Source organism: Phyllobates terribilis, unplaced genomic scaffold, assembly GCF_046119375.1.
Source record: "Phyllobates terribilis strain yellow unplaced genomic scaffold, ASM4611937v1 Scaffold_4__5_contigs__length_816908805, whole genome shotgun sequence".
In the NCBI taxonomy this organism is placed as follows: Eukaryota; Metazoa; Chordata; class Amphibia; order Anura; family Dendrobatidae; genus Phyllobates; species Phyllobates terribilis.
Window position 1 is genome coordinate 531325770 of NW_027362764.1, and position 24376 is coordinate 531350145.

The 24376-nt window shown below is 44.1% G+C and overlaps 1 long non-coding RNA gene across 1 annotated transcript in view; it reads right to left on the reverse strand.

The window, feature by feature from the left end:
- Positions 1-324: 324 nt before the first annotated feature.
- LOC141265629 (uncharacterized) overlaps positions 325-24376 on the reverse strand; it is a 104510-nt gene continuing 80458 nt past the window's right edge. Inside the window, exons 2-3 of the long non-coding RNA XR_012320135.1 lie at positions 7914-8010; positions 325-1327 (exon numbers count right to left, since the gene is read on the reverse strand). This is a non-coding gene — a long non-coding RNA (uncharacterized lncRNA). The remainder of the gene's footprint in view (positions 1328-7913; positions 8011-24376) is intronic.

The following is a 24376-nucleotide window of genomic DNA, read 5'->3' on the forward strand; positions in this document are numbered from 1 at the left end:
CCACTATCAGTATTCGGTCAGTATTTTTTCTCAGGAGTTGGAGCCAAAACCAGGTGAGGAACAATCAGAGAAAAGGTATAATAGAAACAAGTCACCAATTCTGCATTTATCACCCACTCCTGGTTGTGGCTCCCACTCCTGAGAAAAAATACTGACCAAATACTGATAGTGGGGCCGTGCCCTAGGACTAGTGGTGTGAAATGGTTCTACCATCCAGCTACGAGTACCAGAAACCCAAAATAGACATTTTGAGAAAAGTTTGAAATCAAGACACCATGGGGTCTGTCAATTGGAAAAGAACACATTGAAAATAATCTTGTAGCTCAATTAGGGTTTGTTCACCCCTGTATGTTTGCAGAATTTTTTCCATGGGTGTGTTTTTCCAGGGGGAAAACCGTAGCATTTTACAGTACCAGCAAAGTGAATAAGATTTCTGAAATCTCATGCACATACTGCTTATTTTTTCCTTGCAGATTTGAATCGGCAAAGCTTTTTTTTTTTTTCAAATCTGCAGCATGCCAAATTTTTTAGCTTTTTTACAGCTTTTTTCACCCATGAAAATAAATGGAAAAAACCCACAAGTGTTATGTACATGCCTCGGCTTGGAAGGGCTCTGCCTCTTTTCCCTATGGCCGCTGCTCTCTGCTGTGCTTTATGCCGGGTTTTACAAGTGGCCCGGGGTGGCTCCATGACATCATCTCCCTGTTTGGATACACCCCTGAGTATGAACATTAAACCAGAACGGTGTTCCACAAACTTGTGTTTGATCTCTGAATTTATCCAAGTCCTTGATTCCTGTTGTCTACTCAAACTCTTCATTATCCCGGAAAGTTAACTCATCCCTTGCTGTGCAAAACTTGAATTATTATTGAAGTCTGTTTGCAATACCTGCATCTGCTGCCGTTTAACCCACTACCTGCTATGAACATTCTGAACTGGTTTTTTTTTCAGCGTTTTTCCTGCCAACACTCTGGCTTTTAGTGCAGAAAAATCAGCTGCAAATACTCAATGTGTGCACATACCCTTGAAGTATTAACAATATAAGTGGACTAATATTGGCATCAAAAGTCATCACAATCACAAGTTATAAACATATAGTCATAAACTTGGCGTATGACTCCCAGGACGTCCTTGATAAGCCTGGTAATATTTTGCTTCAGCTGCTCCACTCCTGTTTGGGTGCTATTGTTTGAGGTGCTTGCTCTCCTCCATCACACATCAGCTTAGACCAAAAAGTCTCCAGATTGGAAAGTTACAGTGGAAAATCGTGGTGTCATTAGTCATTGGCAGAGTGCCATGTCCACATTCACATTAAGTGCTATTTTCTCTGGAAAAGAAAAGGCAAGAGCAGTTATAAACCACTTCTGTCTTCATCTTGGGTCCCAGAAAAAATAATTAAGTTGACTAGGCTGTCTTTAACTAACAAGGATCCGACTTGCTCGTGCTAGATTGCAGACGTTTTAGATGAAAATTATAGCTGATACATGCTGTCCGATCCATGGGCAGCATGTATCAGACTCTGGCTGCACGATTTCAGTCATACAGTGGGGAAAATAAGTATTTAGTCAGCCACCAATTGTGCAAGTTCTCCCACTTAAAAAGATGAGAGGCCTGTAATTGACATCATAGGTAGACCTCAACTATGAGAGACAAAATGAGAAAACAAATCTTGAAAATCACATTGTCTGATTTGGAAAGAAATTTTTTTCAAATTTTGGTGGAAAATAAGTATTTGGTCAATTACAAACAAGCAAGATTTCTGGCTCTCACAGACCTGAAACTTTTTCTTTAAGAGGCTTCTCTGTCCTCCACTCATTACCCGTACTACTGGCACCTGTTTGAACTTGTTATGAGTATAAAAGACACCTGTCCGCAACCTCAAACAGTCACACTCCAAACTCAACTATGGTGAAAACTAAAGAGCTGTCGAAGGACACCAGAAACAAAATTGCAGCCCTGCACCAGGCTGGGAAGACTGAATCTGCAATAGGCAAGTAGCTTGGTGTGAAGAAATCAACTGTGGGAGCAATAATTAGAAAATGGAAAACATACAAGACCACTGATAATCTCCCTCGATCTGGGGCTCCACACAAGATCTCACCCCGTGGGGTCAAAATGATCTCAAGAACGGTGAGCAAAAATACCAGAACCACACGGGGGGACCTAGTGAATGACCTGCAGAGAGCTGGGACCAACGTTACACATGCTACCATCAGTAACACACTACGCCGCCAGGGACTCAGATCCTGCAGTGCCAGACGTGTCCCCCTGCTTAAGCCATTACATGTCCGGGCCCGTCTGAAGTTTGCTAGAGAGCATTTGGATGATCCAGAAGAGTATTGGGAGAATGTTATATGGTCAGATGAAACCAAAGTAGAACTGTTTGGTAGAAACACAACTCGTCGTGTTAGGAGGAGAAAGAATGCTGAGTTGCATCCAAAGAACACTATACCTACTGTGAAGCATGGGGGTGGCAACATCATGCTTTGTGGCTGTTTCTCTGCCAAGTGACCAGGACGACTGATCCGTGTACATGAAAGAATGAATGGGGCCATGTATCGTGAGATTTTGAGTGCAAACCTCCTTCCATCAGCAAGGGCATTGAAGATGAAACATTGCTGGTGTAGCATCGGTGTCTCTGCTCCCTGCCAGGCAGAGACGCCGTCCCTCTCCCCTCCCCGCTCCCCGCGCGGCGTCCTCCTGCACTCCTCTTCCTGCTGCGGCCGGTGCGCGCAGCTTCCCAGGCACTGTACTTAAGGCGCGCGCTCCTCGCCCTTTAAGGGGTCGCGCGCGACATCCAAAGGAGTCCCCGGGCAATAGCCGGAGGACCTCCCATATATAAGGCACCTCCTCCAAAATGGAGGTGCCCGAGCAATAGTTGTTGCACAAGTATTCTTACCTCTGCTTCAGCTCTCAGGTCCAGTTGCCAGCCTGACTACTGTTCCAGTCCGCCAGCCTGACTACTCTCCAGCCCGACAGTCTGTCTTCCGTTCAACCCGCCAGTCTGTCTATGGGCAAGCCCGCCTGCTTCCAGGAAGCACCTGCCAGTTACCTGCCTGCTACCTGCCGTGCCTGCTAGCCTGCTCACCTGGGAGCACTCGCCTGTTACCTGCCTGTTACCTGCTAGCCTACCTGGAGGCTCTGCCGTCACTTGCCATGACCACCTGCTAACCAAGAGACTTCAGCCTGCTTTGCCGTCACTTGCCGTGACCACCTGATAGCTTACCTGGAGGCTCCTACCGTCACTTGCCGTGACCACCTGATAGCCTACCTGGAGGCTCCTGCCGTCACTTGCCGTAACCACCTGTCTGCTAACCTAGAGACTTCTGCCTGCTCTGCCGTCACGTGCCGTGACCACCTGTCAGCTAACCCAGAGACTTCTGCCTGCTTGCTGTGCCCATCCGCTATACCGGTCAGTACCAGTCATCTGACCCATGGGAGCCACCTGCTCTCTTACAAGGTCGTCCCCAGAGTAGCACCTGGTCCCTCTGCTCGGTCCCTCCCTGGTCACGGAGTCGTTAGCCGCCGTACGACCAGGGTCGGTCTGAGTTGATACTTAGTTACGCCCCTCTGGGTCCCTCCTTGCACCATGGCACAGAGGTTCCACCACCCGGATCCGTAACAGTTTGCTCGGGCCATGGAACCCGGTGGCACCCAAGCTCCCTTGCTCTCTGACCTAGACCAGCAGGTGTCCCGTCAGAGATCCCAGCAGGAAACCATCCTGAACTACCTGCGGAGTGTCAACTCCCGCCTGGACACACTCCTGTTCCTCCTGCATCCACCTCGAGTCGCACGACTCCCGCTCCGGCAGCGCCTCTGCCCACCAATACCATGGCATCCAGCCCCAGTCCCCGGCTTTCTGCACCACCTCATTTTGGTGGCAACCCCGCCTTAGCTCGAAGTTTCATAAACCAGTGCACCCTGCACTTTGAACTCTTGGCACATCAGTTCATCTCCGACCGGGCCAAAGTGGCATTCATCATGTCCCATCTCACTGGGGAGGCACTGGCATGGCTAAATCCCCTGTGGGAGAGAGGGGATCCCCTGGTGTCCAACCTGTCGTCTTTCCTCGCTGCTTTCCGGAAAGTCTTCGATGAACCGGGACGAAAAACCTCTTCAGCCTCCTCTCTGCTATGTCTCCGCCAAGAGAATCTCACCGTGGGTCAATATGCCATACAGTTCCGTACCCTCGCTTCTGAGCTTGCCTGGGATAACGAGGCTCTGGTGTCCGTCTTCTGGCAGGGCCTTTCCGGTCGGATTAAGGACGAGCTAACTGGTCGGGACATTCCTACCACCCTGGATGACCTGGTGTCACTAGCTACCCGGATTGACATCCGGCTCCAAGAACGTACCAAAGAGACCACCCGGGAGAGAAAGTTTCCCCGCCTTGCTCCCACTTTCCAGAGACCTGCCTCTCAACCAGTCACTCCCCGGGCGCACTCGCCCGAACCCATGCAGATCGACCAGACCAAGATGGTCAAATCTCGACAAGAGTTACGCCGAGCTGAGGGGAGCTGTTTCTATTGTGGCAGTAAGGAGCACCTGATCCGCTCCTGCCCGGAGAAGCCAGGAAACTCCAGTGTCTAGGACCGCTCAGAGAGGTCATCCTAGGCAAAAGTAAGCCCTCTCCATCCCTGACTTTGTCTGTCTCTATCTCCTGGGGAGAGAACCTTCATTTTGAAATCGCTCACCTGGATTCTGGAGCTGCTGGAAACCTCATTTCCCAGTCCCTGGTAGAGAGATACCGAATTCCCACCAAACCTCTGGCTGAACCATTGTCAGTCGCCTCCGTGGATGGAAGACTCCTTCTGGTGACCATCCTGCTCGTCACTGAACCCGTAACCCTGCAGGTGGGAATGCTGCACTCTGAGAAAATTTCCTTCCATGTGCTATCCAGACTCTCTCACTCCCTATTGCTAGGTCTACCCTGGCTCCAGATACATGAACCCGTGCTGAACTGGCAATCCGGTGAAGTACTCCGGTGGGGTCAGGACTGCCATAGGACTTGCCTGGTTCCAGTTCGCCCGACTCGTCCACCACCTACCCCAGCTAATTTACCCGGTCAACCGGCTCCTTACTGGTCCTATGCGGATGTCTTTGGTAAAAAGGAAGCAGAGACATTGCCACCTCATAGGCCATATGATTGCCCAGTCGACCTGGTACCTGGTGCCACTCCACCCCGTGGGCGTATTTACCCGTTGTCGGCGTCCGAAACCCAGGCCATGTCTGAGTACATTGAGGAGAATCTGGCTAGGGGATTCATCTGGAAGACTACCTCCCCGGCTGGAGCCGGATTCTTCTTTGTCAAGAAGAAGGATGACTCGTTACGCCCCTGTATTGATTATAGAGGACTCAATCTGATCACGGTAAAAAACAAATATCCCCTACCGCTCATCTCCGAGTTGTTTGATCGCCTTAAGGGCGCCAGGATCTTTTCCAAGCTGGATCTACGTGGAGCGTATAACCTGGTCCGAATCCATCAAGGAAACGAGTGGAAGACGGCATTCAATACCCGGGATGGTCACTATGAATACCATGTGATGTCCTTCGGTCTCTGCAATGCTCCCGCTGTCTTCCAAGAATTGGTCAACGACATCTTCCGTGATCTTCTTTACTTCTGTGTGGTGGTATACCTGGATGATATCTTGGTCTTCTCTCCGGATCTTCCCACACACCGGAGGGATGTTCGTCAGGTCCTGCTTAGGCTCAGGCAGAACCACCTCTATGCTAAATACAAGAAGTGCCTCTTCGAGCAGACCTCTCTTCCATTCCTAGGCTACGTTATCTCCCAGACAGGCTTACGAATGGATCCTGAGAAGCTCTCTGCGGTCCTAAAGTGGCCCCGTCCGGACGGGTTGAAGGCGATTCAGCGATTCCTGGGCTTCGCCAACTACTATCGTCTCTTCATTCCGCACTTCTCTTCTCGGACTGCTCCCATATCTGCGCTCACCTGTAAGGGAGCAAATCCTAAGGTATGGTCACCCGAAGCTGAGGAGACCTTCCTCTCCTTAAAGCAAGCCTTCTCCTCCGCCCCGGTACTGCACCTTCCGGACTGCAACAAACAATTCTACCTGGAGGTTGATGCTTCCTCCTTCGGAGTCGGAGCGGTGCTCACCCAAAAGTCTTCATCCGGGAGAATGGTAACCTGCGGCTTCTTCTCCAAACTCTTCTCCGCGTCTGAGCGCAACTACTCCATTGGAGACCGAGAATTGTTAGCCGTTAAATTGGCGCTGGAGGAATGGTGCTACCTGCTGGAAGGGGCTCTATACCTGGTGATCATCTATACGGATCACAAAAATCTGGCATATCTCCAAAATGCCCAAAGACTCAATCCGCGTCAGGCCCTTTGGTCTTTATTCTTCGCCCGCTTCGACTTCGTCCTGCATTTCCACCCGGCGGACAAGAATGTCAAAGCCGATGCCTTGTCCCGATCCTTCCTGTCGCTCTTAAAGGGGCCGCGCGCGCCGTCATAAGGAGTTCCCGGCCAATAGCCGGAGGACCTCCCATATATAAGGCACCTCCTCCAAAATGGAGGTGCCCCAACAATAGTTGTTGCACAAGTAGTCTTCCGTTCAACCCGCCAGTCTATCTATGGGCAAGCCTGCCTGCTTCCAGGAAGCACCTGCCAGTTACCTGCCTGCTACCTGCCGTGCCTGCTAGCCTGCTCACCTGGGAGCACTCGCCTGTTACCTGCTAGCCTACTTGGAGGCTCTGCCGTCACTTGCTGTGACCACCTGCCTGCTAACCAAGAGACTTCAGCCTGCTTGGCCGTCACTTGCCGTGACCACCTGATAGCCTACCTGGAGGCTCCTACCGTCACTTGCCGTGACCACCTGATAGCCTACCTGGAGGCTCCTGCCGTCACTTGCCATGACCACCTGTCTGCTAACCTAGAGACTTCAGCCTGCTCTGCCGTCACGTGCCGTGACCACCTGTCAGCTAACCCAGAGACTTCTGCCTGCTTGCTGTGCCCATCCACTATACCAGTCAGTCCCAGTCATCTGACCCATGGGAGCCACCTGCTTTCTTACAAGGTCGTCACCAGAGTAGCACCTGGTCCCTCTGCTCGGTACCTCCCTGGTCACGGAGTCGTTAGCCGCCGTACGACCAGGGTCGGTCTGAGTTGATACTTAGTTATGCCCCTCTGGGTCCCTCCTTGCACCACGGCACAGAGGTTCCACACCCGGATCCGTAACAGCTGGGTCTTTCAGCATGACAATGATCCCAAGCACACCGCCAGGGCAATGAAGGAGTGGCTTCGTAAGAAGCATTTCAAGGTCCTGGGGCGGCCTAGCCAGTCTCCAGATCTTAACCCTACAGAAAACCTTTGGAGGGAGTTGAAAGTCCATGTTGCTCAGCAACAGCCCCAAAACATCACTGCTCTAGAGGAGATCTGTATGGAGGAATGGGTCAACATACCAGCTTCAGTGTGTGCCAACCTTGTGAAGACTTACAGAAAACGTTTGACCTCTGTCATTGCCAAAGGATATATAACAAAGTATTGAGATGAACTTTTGTAATTGACCAAATACTTATTTTCCACCAAAATTTGAAAAAAAATTCTTTCCAAATCAGACGTATTTTTCAGGATTTGTTTTCTCATTTTGTCTCTCATAGTTGAGGTCTACCTATGATGTCCATTACAGACCTCTCTCATCTTTTTAAGTGGGAGAACTTGCACAATTGGTGGCTGACTAAATACTTTTTTCCCCACTGTATATGTCTAACCATGAAATGCTGCGAAAGAGGAAATATAGTGTAAGGCAATGTTCCCACAATGAGCTTTTGATGCATTTTTGATGCTGTGTTTTGGCTGCGTCAAAAACGCAGCGTCTTACAGTTCTAGCAAAGTGGATGGGATTTCTAGAAATCTAATGCCCACTGTGCTTCTTTTTAATGCTGCGTAAACTCACCTGCGGTGCATGTTTTAAGTCCACAAGATGTCAATTTCTCTTGCTGGTACGCTGAGTTTTCTGTTTTCCCCGTAGACTTACATTAGATGCGGAAAATCTGCAGCAAAAAAAATGTACATGTGTTTTTAGTGCGTTGCTGCAATGGAAACACATCAAAAACGCATGTAATCTGCACCGAAATATAGCAATAAAGTTTTATCAAAGCAAAAAACCAAGAAGTATCAAAAACAAAGCAGCTATATGTAAATCATAACACACCAGACAAAAAATGCAGCGATAAAACCGCATGTTAAAAAAATGCACACAAATATGCAATGAAAAAATGCAAGAAAACAAATTTAAATAATAGGTGCAGAAACAAAACATCAACAACAGGAACAGCAAAAATGCACCAAAAACTTATTGTGGGAACGTACCCTAATTGCCCCGGCGGTTTCTCCCTGTCCACTGCCCTTGAGTGATAGTTCTCTCCCTATACATGAACACAGTGAGAGAATTGTCACTCCAAAGCAGTGGCCGTGGAGAAGCTGCCGGTGAACCTCCTGTCCGACTAGATGCTTGGTCCCTAGTGGCTATGTTTTTCTCGGAGACGCTGTAGTGTTTCAGAGTTAGACATATATGGCTGAAATCATACAGCCAGCGTCTGATACATGCCAATGATCAGTGAACGAGGGCTCAAAAGAACTCTTGTTGGCTATTATCGACCTTCGTAAACATGGCACCATCAGCCAGCTGATTAGATTGTTTATGTTGACATGAATGATCTTACCAGTGCCATTGTTTATGAGGGGAGTCTGGATAGATAGCCATCTCCTGTGTAAGTCCAGCTAGCCGGTATTGGGCAGCACGGTGGCTCAGTGATTAGCAGTGCAGCCTTGCAGCACTGGTGTCCTGGGGTCAAATCCCACCAAGGAAAAGATCTGCAAAGAGTTTGAATGTTCTCCCCGTGTTTCCAACTGCGATGCTGATGTCTGTAAAGCGCTGTGGAAATAATGGCGCTATATAAGTGAGTAAAATAAATAAATATTTGTAGGGTATACTGGGTGTTTTTGGTAAAGGTTAATTTAGATGGTCCAATGTGGTGAACAAGCGTTCACGGGATCATGCAGTCAATCACCTGATGAATGAGCAAAGTGCTTGTTTGTCGTGTGTGATGATTGTTAGTCTTGCTTAAAAATCATTGTTATTGGCAGCACATCTTCCTGTGTAAATATGAGATGTGCTGCTGATAACATGACATTCTATGTGCACAGAAAAATGGTATAACAATCGTTCCGTGTGCATAGAAGAATTCGTGGTGTGTAAATTACCGCCTGTAGCCGATCGGCAGTCATTTAGTCGCTGCGGTCGGTATGAATAAATGTGCCATGAGTGAGGTCATTTGTTGAAAATAGGAGGATGTTTTTCCAACTTTGCCTGGGGGCTAATACAGCTTGTGAAGCCAGTGAGCCGGCCATGTAAGATTACAAGCTCGATTTACATAAATTACTAGGAAAAGTGTATGTTTTTGACATCAGCAGGCATAAGAGTTGAGCTTGATGTGCGTTTTCAGAATCAACCTGACTCCTTATAATAACTGAATTTACCCAAGCCGAGTTGTGGCCATTGTTAAGTGCATAAGTGTTAGATGAAATCTGTAACGGTACAAGGGCATGGATAGTGGAAGCAGTGGAAACATGAAATGTTCCTTTTGCTCATATCAAAATAAAAAAGTAGAGATATAGTTATATGAAAATAATGTTTCTGTAAGAACAGATGTCATTAAGCAATAAAATCCAAGTTTACTCCACCAGCGAATTATAAGTTTTGCTTTTTGATCTAGTCAACAATACATATATTCATTATGGAAATGTGTAGTTTTAAAAAAAGACACAGATTTGACATACTTTTTCCCATAAACATCTATGAGCACAGGTAGAGATTTTTCCAGGATATACACATGATGAGCATCACATATATAGGGTAGATTTGTGAAGCAATTTGCGAAACGTTTCTGGTAGAATAAAAGGTAAAAATGTTGACATTTCACTTATCAGTTTTGTGCAAAAATTTGAGTCTTTATTTCAACTGCTGTCGTCTCTTTTCAAAAAAGTGGGCAGGATCATCAGTCACCTGACAGATTTAACATAATTTATGGCATAACTTGGCATAAAGTTAAGTGCATATCCATGTCTGCTCATAGAAAACATAAACATGCCGGTCGCAGTAAAATATGAATATGAAATTTCCAAGATACATCCTGTAACAATGAAATTCACAATTTCAAAATCTTTATAGAAATCTTCAATGTTTCCCTAGGGGGTTATGCATAGCCCTGTTATGGGCTCACCTGTAGAGGTGAATTCTCTGAGCTGCAGGTAAAGGTGGACAACACAGACCGAAGTTGATGGCATAGCTGTATGACTTACTGGTTGCCACGTGGAACACTATGGACTGGGATGGTAAACAAATGGAGCAGGAAACACCAGAAAATACAGAGCCATGAGAAACCAAAGATGTATAGTGAGTCCAGGACTGGCAGCAGCGTTTGTAATTTGAACAGCTCCTCAGCAGAGTTTGTTATGCTTACAGCAGATGAAGGGTTAATCAGCAAACAAATGCATAGCCACTGACAGCAGTGATGAACAACCAAACTAGTTTGTAATGTGAACAGCATCAAGGAAGAGTTCGTTATGCTTATAGCAGATGAAGGGTTAGCAGCAGGTCTGAGCCAGAATAAAATGTAGATTGAATAATCAAAGTTTTCAGAGATGATAGCCAGCTGAGAGATCTAGTTTGTGAGGCAAATGCCAAGGCACATGGTAACTGGATACAAAGCATGCTGAATACTCAGATACACATGGATGTCTGAGTCGGCCTTAAAAGGTAGGCTCTGGGTGATGATATCATAGAAGCTCACCCTACAACTTCAGTAGCCCAACATGAATCATAGAAAAGGGCGGCGACCATAAAAGAGAGGAACAGCGCCAGGCAATAGAGCACAGATAGTTGAGGAACATGCCCATATTACTGCTTTGTTTTGTATACCTCAGACATGCTGTCTCTATAGTGCAGGCCTGCACAATTTACGGCCTGTGGGCCACATGGAGCCTGCCGAAGTATGTTGTGCGGCCCACGTTGCTGCCAGGGAGACGCCACTCTGTCATTCTTAAATTCAAATGTCTTCGCGTCTTTGAAAACTGCGGCGCCAGGACTGGGGCAGAGCAGTGCTCATCTGTCCCGGCCCCGATGTGCAGCAGTGTGATGAGGTCAGCACGCTGCTGACATCATCACAATGCCGCTGGTGCCAGGCCGTATATGTGCTGAGGACAAGGCAGAGACAGGTAAGTGCTCCAGGATCCGAAGAAGAAATGTTTGTTTTGTGCTTGGTGTTATTTTCCATAGGTCATTGTGGAACACTATGGAAGCCATTATGTGGTACATTATGGAGCAATGGGAACATTATGGATGCCTTTATAGAGGACATTATGAGGCAATGGGAACCCTTATGGAGCAGTGGGGGACATTAAGGGGCAATGGGTGACATTATGGAGCAATGGGGGACACTATGGGTGCCATTATAGAGGACATTATGAGGTAATGGGGAACATTATGGAGCAATGGAGGACACTATGGGGCCATTATGGAGCAATGTGGAACATTATGGGGAACACTATGGAGCAATGGGGACACTATGGATGCCATTATAGGGGACATTATGAGGCAATGGGTGACATTATGGAGCAATGGAGGACACTATTGAGGTCATTATGGGGGACATCATGAGGCAAAGGGGATCACTATGCAGGCCATTGTGGGGGACATAATGAGGCAATGGGGAACACTATGGAGGCCATTATGGGGGACATTATGAGGCAATGAGAGACATTTTGGAGCAATGGGGGACACTATGGATGCCATTATAGGGGACATTGTGAGGTAATGGGGGACATAATGGGGCAATGGGTGACATTATGGAGTAATGGAGGATACTATGGGGCCATTATGGAGCAATGTGTTACATTATGGGGGACATTATGGGGCAATGGGGGACATTATATGGCAATATGGGACATTATGGGCAGTTGGGGGGGTTGTGAATGGAGTCTCAGTATAGTGTATGGTGGAGGGGACTTTATGAGCGATGCAGTGTGGGGGAGATATTATGGAAAGGTGCAATTTGGGGGGACATTATGGAGAGGGGTAGTATGGGGGATACTATGGAGAAGGGCAGTGTGAGGGGGATATTTTGTAAAGGAAACACAGTGAGGAGCAAATATTAATTCAGGGGCGCAGCACGGGAGATATTTACATTTATGGGGCAGTATAATGATACTTTTATTTCTAAGGGCACCGTGTCAGGATGTGCTGCTGAAGATGGAGAATAGGGAAGTCTTCAGAGACATGCTCTGGGTGTAAAAGCTCATCACAAAAGGTTAAATACTCATGGTATTCTTTAACTTAACAGTTTTGAAACTTCGTGTGATGCAAAGACAAAAGGGATGGGAACAACTTGAATCAGAGAAGACATTACCTATAAGGTATCTGGATGCAAACATTTATTTGTGATACTTACTATGTCTCTTCAGTGATATGGGTCTTGTATGGTCGCTCCCAGTCTGATGATAGCTCCCAGCATCTCCTTAACATTGTTTAGGACATACTGGGAATTGTATGGGGCTGACCTGACATTACAATTGATCGCTGTACTAAGTTTGGTGCTGTGTACAGTACAGACCAAAAGTTTGGACACACCTTCTCATTTAAAGATTTTTCTGTATTTTCATGACTTTGATAATTGTACATTCACACTGAAGGCATCAAAACTATGAATTAACACATGTGGAATTATATACTTAACAAAAAAGTGTGAAACAACTGAAAATATGTCTTATATTCTAGGTTCTTCAAAGTAGCCACCTTTTGCTTTGATGACTGCTTTGCACACTCTTGGCATTCTCTTGATGTGCTTCAAGAGGTAGTCACCGGAAATGGTCTTCCAACAATCATGAAGGAGTTCCCAGAGATGCTTAGCACTTGTTGGCCCTTTTGCCTTCACTCTGCGGTCCAGCTCACCCCAAACCATCTCGATTGGGCTCAGGTCTGGTGACTGTGGAGGCCAGGTCATCTGGCGTAGCACCCCATCACTCTCCTCCTTGGTCAAATAGCCCTTACACAGCCTGGAGGTGTGCTTGGGGTCATTGTCCTGTTGAAAAATAAATGATGGTCCAACTAAACGCAAACCGGATGGAATAGCATGCCGCTGCAAGATGCTGTGGTAGCCATGCTGGTTCAGTATGCCTTCAATTTTGAATAAATCCCCAACAGTGTCACCAGCAAGGCACCCCCACACCATCACACCTCCTCCTCCATGCTTCACGGTGGGAACCAGGCATGTAGAGGCCATCCAATCACCTTTTCTGCGTCGCACAAAGACACGGTGGTTGGAACCAAAGATCTCAAATTTGGACTCATCAGACCAAAGCACAGATTTCCACTGGTCTAATGTCCATTCCTTGTGTTCTTTAGCCCAAACAAGTCTCTTCTGCTTGTTGCCTGTCCTTAGCAGTGGTTTCCTAGCAGCTATTTTACCATGAAGGCCTGCTGCACAAAGTCTCCTCTTTACCATTGTTGTAGAGATGTGTCTGCTGCTAGAACTCTGTGTGGCATTGACCTGGTCTCTAATCTGAGCTGCTGTTAACCTGCGATTTCTGAGGCTGGTGACTCGGATAAACTTATCCTCAGAAGCAGAGGTAACTCTTGGTCTTCCTTTTCTGGGGCGGGCCTCATGTGAGCCAGTTTCTTTGTAGCGCATGATGGTTTTTGCAACTGCACTTGGAGACACTTTCAAAGTTTTCCCAATTTTTCACACTGACTGACCTTCATTTCTTAAAGTAATGATGGCCACTCGTTTTTCTTTACTTAGCTGCTTTTTTCTTGCCATAGTACAAATTCTAAGTCTATTCAGTAGGACTATCTGCTGTGTATCCACCGGACTTCTACACAACACAACTGATGGTCCCAACCCCATTTATAAGGTAAGAAATCCCACTTATTAAACCTGACAGGGCACACCAGTGAAGTGAAAACCATTTACGGTGACTACCTCTTGAAGCTTATCAAGAGAATGCCAAGAGTGTGCAAAGCAGTCATCAAAGCAAAAGGTGGCTACTTTGAAGAACCTAGAATATAAGACATATTTTCAGTTGTTTCACACTTTTTTGTTAAGTATATAATTCCACATGTTTTAATTCATAGTTTTGATGCCTTCAGTGTGAATGTACAATTTTCATAGTCTGACTTTGTGTCTGGCGCCGCGTTCATGTACTGATGATAGTTCTGATACTGCATTCATGTACTTATGGTGTTTTTGGCACCGCATACATACGCTGACAGTGGTTCTGATCTTGTACACGTAACTATCCATAATGTTCTTTATGGCTATGTTGGAATTTAAAAATCCTCAAAACTTAGAGATTTGAGATTATGAGGAGGATTTGGGAAGTTTCTGCTGCAAAAACTCAGTTTGCTAGTGTGTATTCATACTGATTTTTTTGGAGCAGAAACTCTCCAAATCCTCCTCATATACTGAATACTTGGTTCTTGTGATGTATTAATGTACTGGTGGTGGTTCTAGTGATGTATTTATGTAATTTATGTAAGTACCCCTTTAAAATTTTTGTGGCCCTTGGGGTTTGTTCAGTATGGCAATGTGGCCGTTGGACCAAAAAATGTTGGGTACTGATGCCATAGAATTAATGCCTCTAACACTTAGTTTTTTTTTTCTTTTTCTGTGCACATCTGTTTGAATCAGAAAACAATAATACAGTTGCATAGTCCAATGGACTCCAAATAATTAAGTGTATTTTCTCTAGAGGCATTGTTTCTTGGTGAGGATATCTTTGTACATATGACACCCTGAAAAAGCCTGCATGTGCACGAGCCCCTAGTGAATTAGAGCATTGTCTTCTAAGAAGTCATACACCTGTGTAATCATCATATTACCATAGACAGATTTCTATCCCGGAGGTATAAACAATGAGAGTTCCCATTGAATGCTTGCAAGCAGAAATCTTCAAAATTACAAGCAATTCATATAGAGTATATTAGAAAATGGATTTACTTACTATTACACATTCTTTATAACCAGAATAACCCTTAAATATTAGAATCAAACAGTATGAGGCAAAAAAGCACATCAGTATCTACATTCTACAGCTGAAGCGGTAAGATTGGAGGAGTTTCCATAGAAAGTCATAATTAACTTTTTCTCCCCATTATAAACTAGATGTGATTTTATGCACTGGAAAATGCATTTATTTATATCTTACTTCACATGCACAACCCCAACCTGAAACTTTATTATTTCTGGAAGGAACTAATTTTTATCTATGAATATTTAAAATGGTTAAAGTTGATGTGCTGGCGTGAAAGAACATACATACACTGGAGATGACCACCATAGAAGTGTGGAATGAAAATGTCAAATGAGCGCATGCAAAATCATCCGTTTTTCATCCTTAAAAAAAAAAGACATTTTTATACCTGTATTGCATCCGTATGTTTGTTTTTTACATCCGATGTCTGTGTGCCATCCATATGTCCATTTTGTACCTTCGTATGGTATCCATTTTTACATGAACAATTTAATACATAATAAAGGTCAAATACAGTTTCCTATCTTTTAGGCCACGTTCACACGTTCAGTATTTGGTGAGTTTTTTACATCAGTATTTGCAAGCCAAAACCAGGAGTGGAACAATCAGAGGAAAAGTATAATAGAAACACGTCACCACTTCTGTATTTATCACCCACTCCTGGTTTTGACTCACAAATACTGATGCAAAATACTGACCAAATACTCAATGTGTACACGTGACCTAATAGTAATGTATCCATGAAAAACACAACATAGAGATGGCAACCTGCATGTGATCCGTTTTTTACGCATGTGAACTACCACAATGACTTCCGTTGGTCAGTGTGCCGTCCCTGTGCTTCCTCTTTTGCATATGGACTGCAAACGGACATTTTTATACACTCATCTGAACAAGCCCTAAAGGAACTAAAAATGGTCCTTCTGTTTCATAAGAAGACACCAATATTATAAATAGCTATGATAAGGTATACATTTTGCATTGAGGCTCAGAAGCTTTAAAGGGAACCTGTCATGTGATTTGTGGCATCTAAACAGTACCCAGTACGTTGTTAGTGATGCAATGTGCATCACTAACACGCTTTTTTCATTACAATTGGTGCTATAATCCTTTGCAAACACTACTTTATATAGTTATATCTTACTTGCTCATTTAATCATAGGGGTGTGCTTCATTGCATTCAGGCAGGGCTGTCGCCGCCCACGTAATTTCAATGATGTTCCCGGGTTTGCGCTGACGTCACTGGAATCCGCTTTGAAATGCCGCGTTTGAGCAGTGTGTATCGGGGAGCCGCGCATGCGCTGTGAAGCTGTATATAGTTGTAGCTATAGATGTCAGCACAAAGCCGAGAACATCATTCATATTGCGTGGGCAGAGATAACCCTGACTGAATGCGTATTCCATATTGAACTACTCATATATTCCACATGTATTAGATCTCCTCTGCTACAGAAAAAAATAATAATAATTTTTATATATATAGCGCCAACATATTCCGCAGCACTTTACAATTAAGCGGGCACATATACAGACAATAAATTCAATTCAAGGTAAGAGACATAACTTTTTTATTTTTTGGTCAATATGGCCATGTGAGGGCTTATTTTTTTGCGGGACAAGTTGTACTTTTTAACAACATCACTGGTTTTACCATATCGTGTACTGGAAAACGTGAAAAAAATTCCAAGTGCGGTGAAATTGCAATTCTACAGTTGTTTTTTGAGGTTTTTTTTTTTACCATGTTCACTGAATGCTAAAACTGACCTGCCATTACAGGTCATTACGAGTTTGTAGATACCAAACATGTATAGGTTCTTTTTTATTTAAGTGGTGAAAAAAAATCCAAAGTTTGCTTAAAAAAAAGATGGCGCCATTTTCCGAGACCAGTAACGCCTCCATTTGTCAGGATCTGGGGACGGGAAAGGGCTTATTTTTTGCATGCCAAGCAGACGTTTTTATTGATACCATTTTGGGGTAGATCCGATGTTTTGATCGCCCGTTATTTCATTTTATTGCAATGTTGCGGAGACCAAAAAAACATAATTCTGGCATTTAGAATTTTTTTTTTCCTTACGCCGTTTACTGATCGGATTAATTCTTTATTTATATTGATAGATCGGGCGATTGTGAACGCGGCGATACCAAATATGTCTGTGTGGTTTTTTTAATTGTTTTATTTTGATATTATTTTTATTTTGGTGCGAAAGGAGGGTGATTTAAACATTTATATTTTTTCATATTTTTAAAAACATTTTACTTTTTGCTTGCATCATTAGTCTCCATAGGAGAATGGAAGCAGCAGTTGTCTGATCTCCTGTGCTACACACAGGCGATGATCAGATTGCCTGTGTGTAGCAGATTTGCTCACTTACTATGAGCACCGACCGCTGGGCGGCGCTCATAGCAATCTTGCAGTGACAACCACAGGGATCTGCTGCAGACCCCAGGTTGTCATGCCAACCCATCGGTGATGGGCGGGGTCAATGACGTGCATCCGGTTAGTGTGAGTTGAATGCTGCTGTCAGAGATTAACAGCGGCATTTAACTAGTTAACAACCGCAGGTGGATAGCGATTCCACCCGCGGCTGTTGCAGGTACCTGTCAGCTGTATAGATCAGCTGACAGGTGCCCGGAAAGGTGCGGGGTCAGCACCAAAGCCCGCACCAAACAGGGGGATCTGACGTGGGGCATAGTATTACGCTCCACGTCAGAAAGAGGTTAAGTGCAATTATCAAGTGCAGTTATTGTGTGCATGGAGGGTGTGGAGACAGATGAATAGGAGGGAACAGATTCAGAATAACATTTAGAAGAAGGGAACGGGGGAAAGTTAGTTTACTGAGTTGAAGTGGTAGGCTTGTTTAAAGAGATAAGTTTTTAAAGCGTGCTTGAAGACCTCAGGGCTAGGTATCAGTCAAACTGTCTGGGGAAGTACATTCCAGAAAACTGGTGCAGCAAGGGAGAAGTCTTGGAGACGGAGGTGTGAGGTTCGGATTATGGGGGATGTTAGTCTTAGGTCATTTGTAGAACAGAGGGCACATGTAGGGTGATAGACAGACATGAGAGAGGAGATATAAGGCGATGCAGAACTGTGGAGAGCTTTGTGGGTGAGAGCGATGAGTTTATATTGGACCCTGTAGCGAATGGATAACCAATGTAATGACTGGCACAAGATGTAGGCATCGGTGAAGCGGCTGGACAGAACTACGACCCTGGCTGCTGCATTCAGGATGGATTGGAGAGGAGAAAGCTTGGTAAGAGGGAGACCGATCAAAAGAGAGTTGCAGTAGTCCAGACGAGAGTGGATAAGAGCGACAGTAAGAGTTTTAGCAGTTTCAAAGGTGAGAAAAGGTCAGATTCTGGAGATGTTTTTAAGATGCAGGTGGCAAGAGCAGGTGAGTGATCGGATGTATGGAGTTAAGGAAAGCATAGTGTTGAATATGACCCCAAGGCAGTGACCGTGCTGCTTGGGAGTTATGGTTGAACCCTCCAAGGTAATTTCAATGTCATGTAGAGTTAGGTTAGTAGAGGGGAGAAACACATGAAGTTCAGTTTTGGAGAGATTGAGTTTAAGATAGAGGGAGGACATGATGTTAGAGACAGAAGACAAACAATCCTTGGTATTTTGTATTAGGGTAGGGGTGATGTTAGGAGAATTGTATATTTGAGTGTCGTCAGCATAGAGATGATACTGGAACCCAAATCTACTGATTGTTTGTCCTATAGGGGTTGTGTATAGAGAGAAGAGGAGGGGGTCTAGGCCTGAGCCCTGAGGAACCCCGATAGTAAGGGGATGAGGAGAGGAGTAGGAGTCAACAAAAAATACAGTGAAGGAGCGGTCAGAGAGGTAGGAGGAGAACCAGGAGAGAACGGTGTCCTTGAGGCCGATATAGCGGAGCATAGTGAGGAGGATCTGGTGATCCACAGTGTCAAATGCGGCAGAGAGATCCAGGAGAATCAGCAGGGAGCAGTGACCATTAGATGTAGCTGTTAGTAGATCATTAGAGACTTTAGTGAGGTCAGTTTCAGTAGAGTGTAAAGAGCGGAAACCAGATTGTAAAGTGTCGAGAAGAGAGTTATCTGAGAGATAGCGGATTAGACGGGAGTAACATGTTATTTCTTGATGTGGATTCCATGTTGGGTAGCTAAACGTGGATCAGCATATTTTTGCCACAATAGGGTAATTAAAGGTGGTATTGCCATCTCCAAGATCACATCCCTATATGTAGTAGGTATAATAATAATAATAATATTAGCAAATACCTCCAATTAGAAATGTAGTATAGTTCTTTTCATTCGCTATGTCACTTACCCCATGAGCAGGGCATTGCAAGCTTACGTATTCATGATTACGATCACTCATATAGTGACAGTTAATTTTTAGTGGTTATAACTATGGATATCTAGATATCTAAACTACTGCAATGCCCTGCATTTGGGGTAAGCAACATCAGAAGAACTATACTACATTTCTAATTGGAGGTATTTCCTATTATTATTATTACACCTACTAACTATTGGGATAGGATCTTGGAGATGGGTATACCCCTTTAAAGATGTATGCTTATCTACTGGTATTTTTTATATTATTATTTAGTACAGTCATGGCCAAAAGTATTGAGAATGAGACAAATAGTAATTTTTCCAAAGTTTACTGCTTCATTTTTTGTAATGGCAATTTGCATATACTCCTGAATGTCAAAGAGTGATCAGCTTAACAGCAATTACTGTACTTGCAAAGTCAATATTTGCCCAGAAAATGAACTTTAACCCCCAAAACACATTTCAACATCATTGCAGTCCTGCCTTAAAAGGAGCAGCTAACATCGTTTTAGTGATTGATCCATTAACACAGGTGTGGGTGTTGATGAGGACAGGGCTGGCGATCAATCAGTCATGATTAAGTAAGAATGACATCACTGGACACTTTAAAAGAAGGCTGGTTCTTGGTATCATTGTTTCTCTTCAGTTTACCATGGTTATCTCTAAAGAAACACGTGCAGCCATCATTGCACTGCACAAAAATGGCCTAACAGGGAAGAGTATCGCAGCTACAAAGATTGCACCTCAGTCAACAATCTATCGCATCATCAAGAACTTCAAGGAGAGAGCTTCCATTGTTGTCAAAAAGGCTCCAGGGCACCCAAGAAAGACCAGCAAGCGCCAGGACCGTATCTTAAAACTGTTTCAGCTGCGGGATCGGACTACCAGCAGTGCCGAGCTTGCTCAGGAATGGCAGCAGGCTGGTGTGAGTGCTTCTGCACGCACTGTGAGGCGGAGACTCTTTGAACAAGGGCTGGTTTCAAGGAGGGCAGCAAAGAAGCCACTTCTCTCCAGAAAAAACATCAGGGACTGACTGATATTCTGCAAAAGGTACAGGGAGTGGACTGCTGAGGACTGGGGCAAAGTCATTTCCTCTGATGAATCCCCTTTTCGATTGTTTGGGACATCTGGAAAACAGCTTATTCAGAGAAGAAGAGGTGAGGGCTACCACCAGTCTTGTCTCATGCCAACTGTAAAGCATCCTGAAACCATTCATGTGTGGGGTTGCTTCTCAGCCAACGGAATCGGCTCACTCACAGTCTTGCCTAAAAACACAGCCATGAATAAAGAATGGTACCAGAATGTCCTCCAAGAGCAACTTCTCCCAACCGTCCAAGAGCAGTTTGGCGCCCAACAATGCCTTTTTCAGCATGATGGAGCACCTTGCCATAAAGCAAAGGTGATAACTAAATGCTCATGGAACAAACCATAGAGATTTTGGGTCCATGGCCTGGAAACTCCCCAGATCTTAATCCCATTGAGAACTTGTGGTCAATCATCAAGAGGCGGGTGGACAAACAAAAACCAACAAATTCTGGCAAAATGCAAGCATTGATTATGCAAGAATGGACTGCTATCAGTCAGGATTTGGTCCAAAAGTTGATTGAGAGCATGCCAGGGAGAATTACAGAGGTCTTGAAGAAGAAGGGGTAACACTGCAAATATTGACTTGCTGCATTAACTCATTCTAACTGTCAATATAATCTATTGGTACTCATAATATGATTGCAATTATATTTCTGTATGTGATATAAACATCAGACAAACACTAATAAAAGCCAGAGGCCAGCAGATCATGTGAAAATATAATTTTGGTATCATTCTCAAAACTTTTGGCCATGACTGTACACAATAATAATTAACGACCACCGTTAATGCCTTTTCAAGACAGCCGTTAAGAGAGTGGAAATCCCACAGGTGTCAGCTGTACATTGTATTGGAACCAGTCTGGGCCGATTAACCCCTTAAATGCTGCTATCAATGGTAAAAGCGGCATCTAAGTGGTTAAAAGAGGGAGAGGACTCCCCCTTTAACATCATCGACTACCATCGATCGTAATCGAGGTTGTCTGATGACCTTAGGGTATTGTGGCCTATTAGTCTGCCGATCAAAGTAAAAAATATTCATGTCCCACAGTGGAGCTAAGTAAAAAAGTTAAAAAAATACACAAAAAAATCTGAAAACAAAACTTACACATAATTGGTATCGTCAGATCCAGAATGACTCGAATTATAAAACTGTCACTTTATTTATTCCGTATGTCGAACACCTTAAAAAAATAAATGAATAAAAACACATAAAAAATGTAGCTTTTTCAACATACTGACACACAAAAAAATTGAATAAACAGTGATCAAAAATTCAGAAAAAAATAGTATAAATGAAATTTGCAAATCATCTTGCAAAAAAAATCCCAAATATTGCTCTTTTGACAAAAAAATAAAAAATTACAGCTCTTAGAATATGAAGAAGGAAAAACAAAAATTTTGTAAAATATTGTTTTTAGTGCAAAACATAAAAAAATATATAAATCTGGTATCGCTGTAATCTCACTGACCCGAAGAATACAGTCATCTTATCACTTATACTGCACGAAAAATGGAGTAAAAGAATAACTATTCTTATTCTGTGGTTTATTTGTTCATTCTCAAAAAATATTATGTACCCAAAAATGTTACCAATAAAAACCCTAACTTATTCTGCACAAACAAGCTGCCACTCAGGTCCATCATCTGTCACTGGAAATATATCCTTGTTTTCCTCCTTTCTGGAACAAAGAACAAAGACTCTAGAAAAGTGAAATGGCTCCCACCCTCTCAAATAAAATTCAGCGAAATCTGCGCAAATCCCCCCACCTTCTGAGCCCCACGGTGTACCTAAACTGCAGTTTGCAACCACATGTTGTGCATTATTGTAATGGGGAGAGCCCAATTAACAATGTATGGGGTGCATGTCTCCAGAAGCACAAGCTGGGCATGATGTATACGCAATAAACTGGCATACAGTGCTGGCCAAAAGTATTGGCACTCCTGCAATTCTGTCAGATAATACTCAGTTTCTTCCTGAAAATGATTGCAATCACAAATTTTTTGGTATTATTATCTTCATTTAATTTGCTTGCAAGGAAAAAACACAAAAGAGAATGAAGCAAAAATCAAATCATTGATCATTTCACACAAAACTCCAAAAAAGGGCCGGACAAAAGTATTGGCACCATCAGCTTAATACTTGGTTGTACAACCTTTAGCCAAAATAACTGCGAACAACCGCTTCCGGTAACCATCAATGAGTTTCTTACAATGCTCTGCTGGAATTGTAGACCATTCTTCTTTGGCAAACTGCTCCAGATCCCTTATATTTGAAGGGTGCCTTCTCCAAACTGCCATTTTGAGATCTCTCCACAGGTGTTCTATGGGATTCAGGTCTGGACTCATTGCTGGCCACCTTAGAAGTCTCCAGTGCTTTCTCTCAAACCATTTTATAGTGCTTTTGGAAGTGTGTTTTGGGTCATTGTCCTGCTGGAAGACCCATGACCTCTGAGGGAGACCCAGCTTTCTCACACTGGGCCCTACATTATGCTGCAAAATTTGTTGGTAGTCTTCAGACTTCATAATGCCATGCACACGGTCAAGCAGTCCAGTGCCAGAGGCAGCAAAGCAACCCCAAAACATCAGGGAACCTCCGTCATGTTTGACTGTAGGGACCGTGTTCTTTTCTTTGAATGCCTCTTTTTTTTCCCTGTACACTCTATGTTGATGCTTTTTCCCAAAAAGCTCTACTTTTGTCTCATCTGACCAGAGAACATTCTTCCAAAATGTTTTAGGCTTTCTCAGGTAAGTTTTGGCAAACTCCAGCCTGGCTTTTTTATGTCTCGGGGTAAGAAGTGGGGTCTTCCTGGGTATCAAACCATACAGTCCCTTTTCATTCAGACGCTGACGGATAGTACGGGTTGACACTGTCATACCCTCGGACTGCAGGGCCGCTTGAACTTGTTTGGATGTTAGTCGAGGTTCTTTATCCACCATCCGCACAATCTTGCGTTGAAATCTCTCGTCAATTTTTCTTTTCCGTCCACATCTAAGGAGGTTAGCCACAGTGCCATGGGCTTTAAACTTCTTGATGACACTGCGCACGGAAGACACAGGGACATTCAGGTCTTTGGAGATGGACTTGTCGCCTTGAGATTGCTCATGGTTCCTCACAATTTGGTTTCTCAAGTCCTCAGACAGTTCTTTGGTCTTCTTTCTTTTCTCCATGCTCAATGTGGTACACACAAGGACACAGGACAGAGGTTGAGTCACCTTTAATCTATGTTAACTGGCTGCAAGTGTGATTTAGTCATTGCCAACACCTGTTAGGTGCCACAGGTAAGTTACAGGTGCTGTTAATTACACAAATTAGAGAAGCATCACATGATTTTTCAAAGGGTGCCAATACTTTTGTCCATCCCCTTTTTTAGGTTTGGTGTGGAATTATATCCAATTTGGCTTTAGGACAATTCTTTTGTGTTTTTTTCATTGAAGACAAATTAAATGAAGAGAATAATACCAAAGAATTTGTGATTGCAATCATTTTCAGGAAGAATCTGAGAATTATCTGACAGAATTGCAGGGGTGCCAATACTTTTGGCCAGCACTGTATTTTCAATTCTCCAGAAAAAATGCATGGAGTTGATGTTATAAAGTGAAAACACCTGTGGGGCCAAAATAGTTACTACAGCCACAGATGAATATACTGAGAGGTGCAATTTCTAAAATGGGATCACTTTTGTTTGCCTTTTTCCTGCTGATCTGGCACCTTCGGGGCTCCGCAAATGTCGCCCACAAACTATTCCAACACAATTTGTGCTCCCAAATCCAATCAGGGCTTCTTCCTACTAAGCCATGACATATGGGGCATCACTGAATTTGGGAGAAATTGTTCAACAAATTGTTGGGTCCAGTTCACCAATTTTCCCTTGTGTAACTGAAAATTTTTAAACTAATAAAAAAAATAAATTTTTACCAC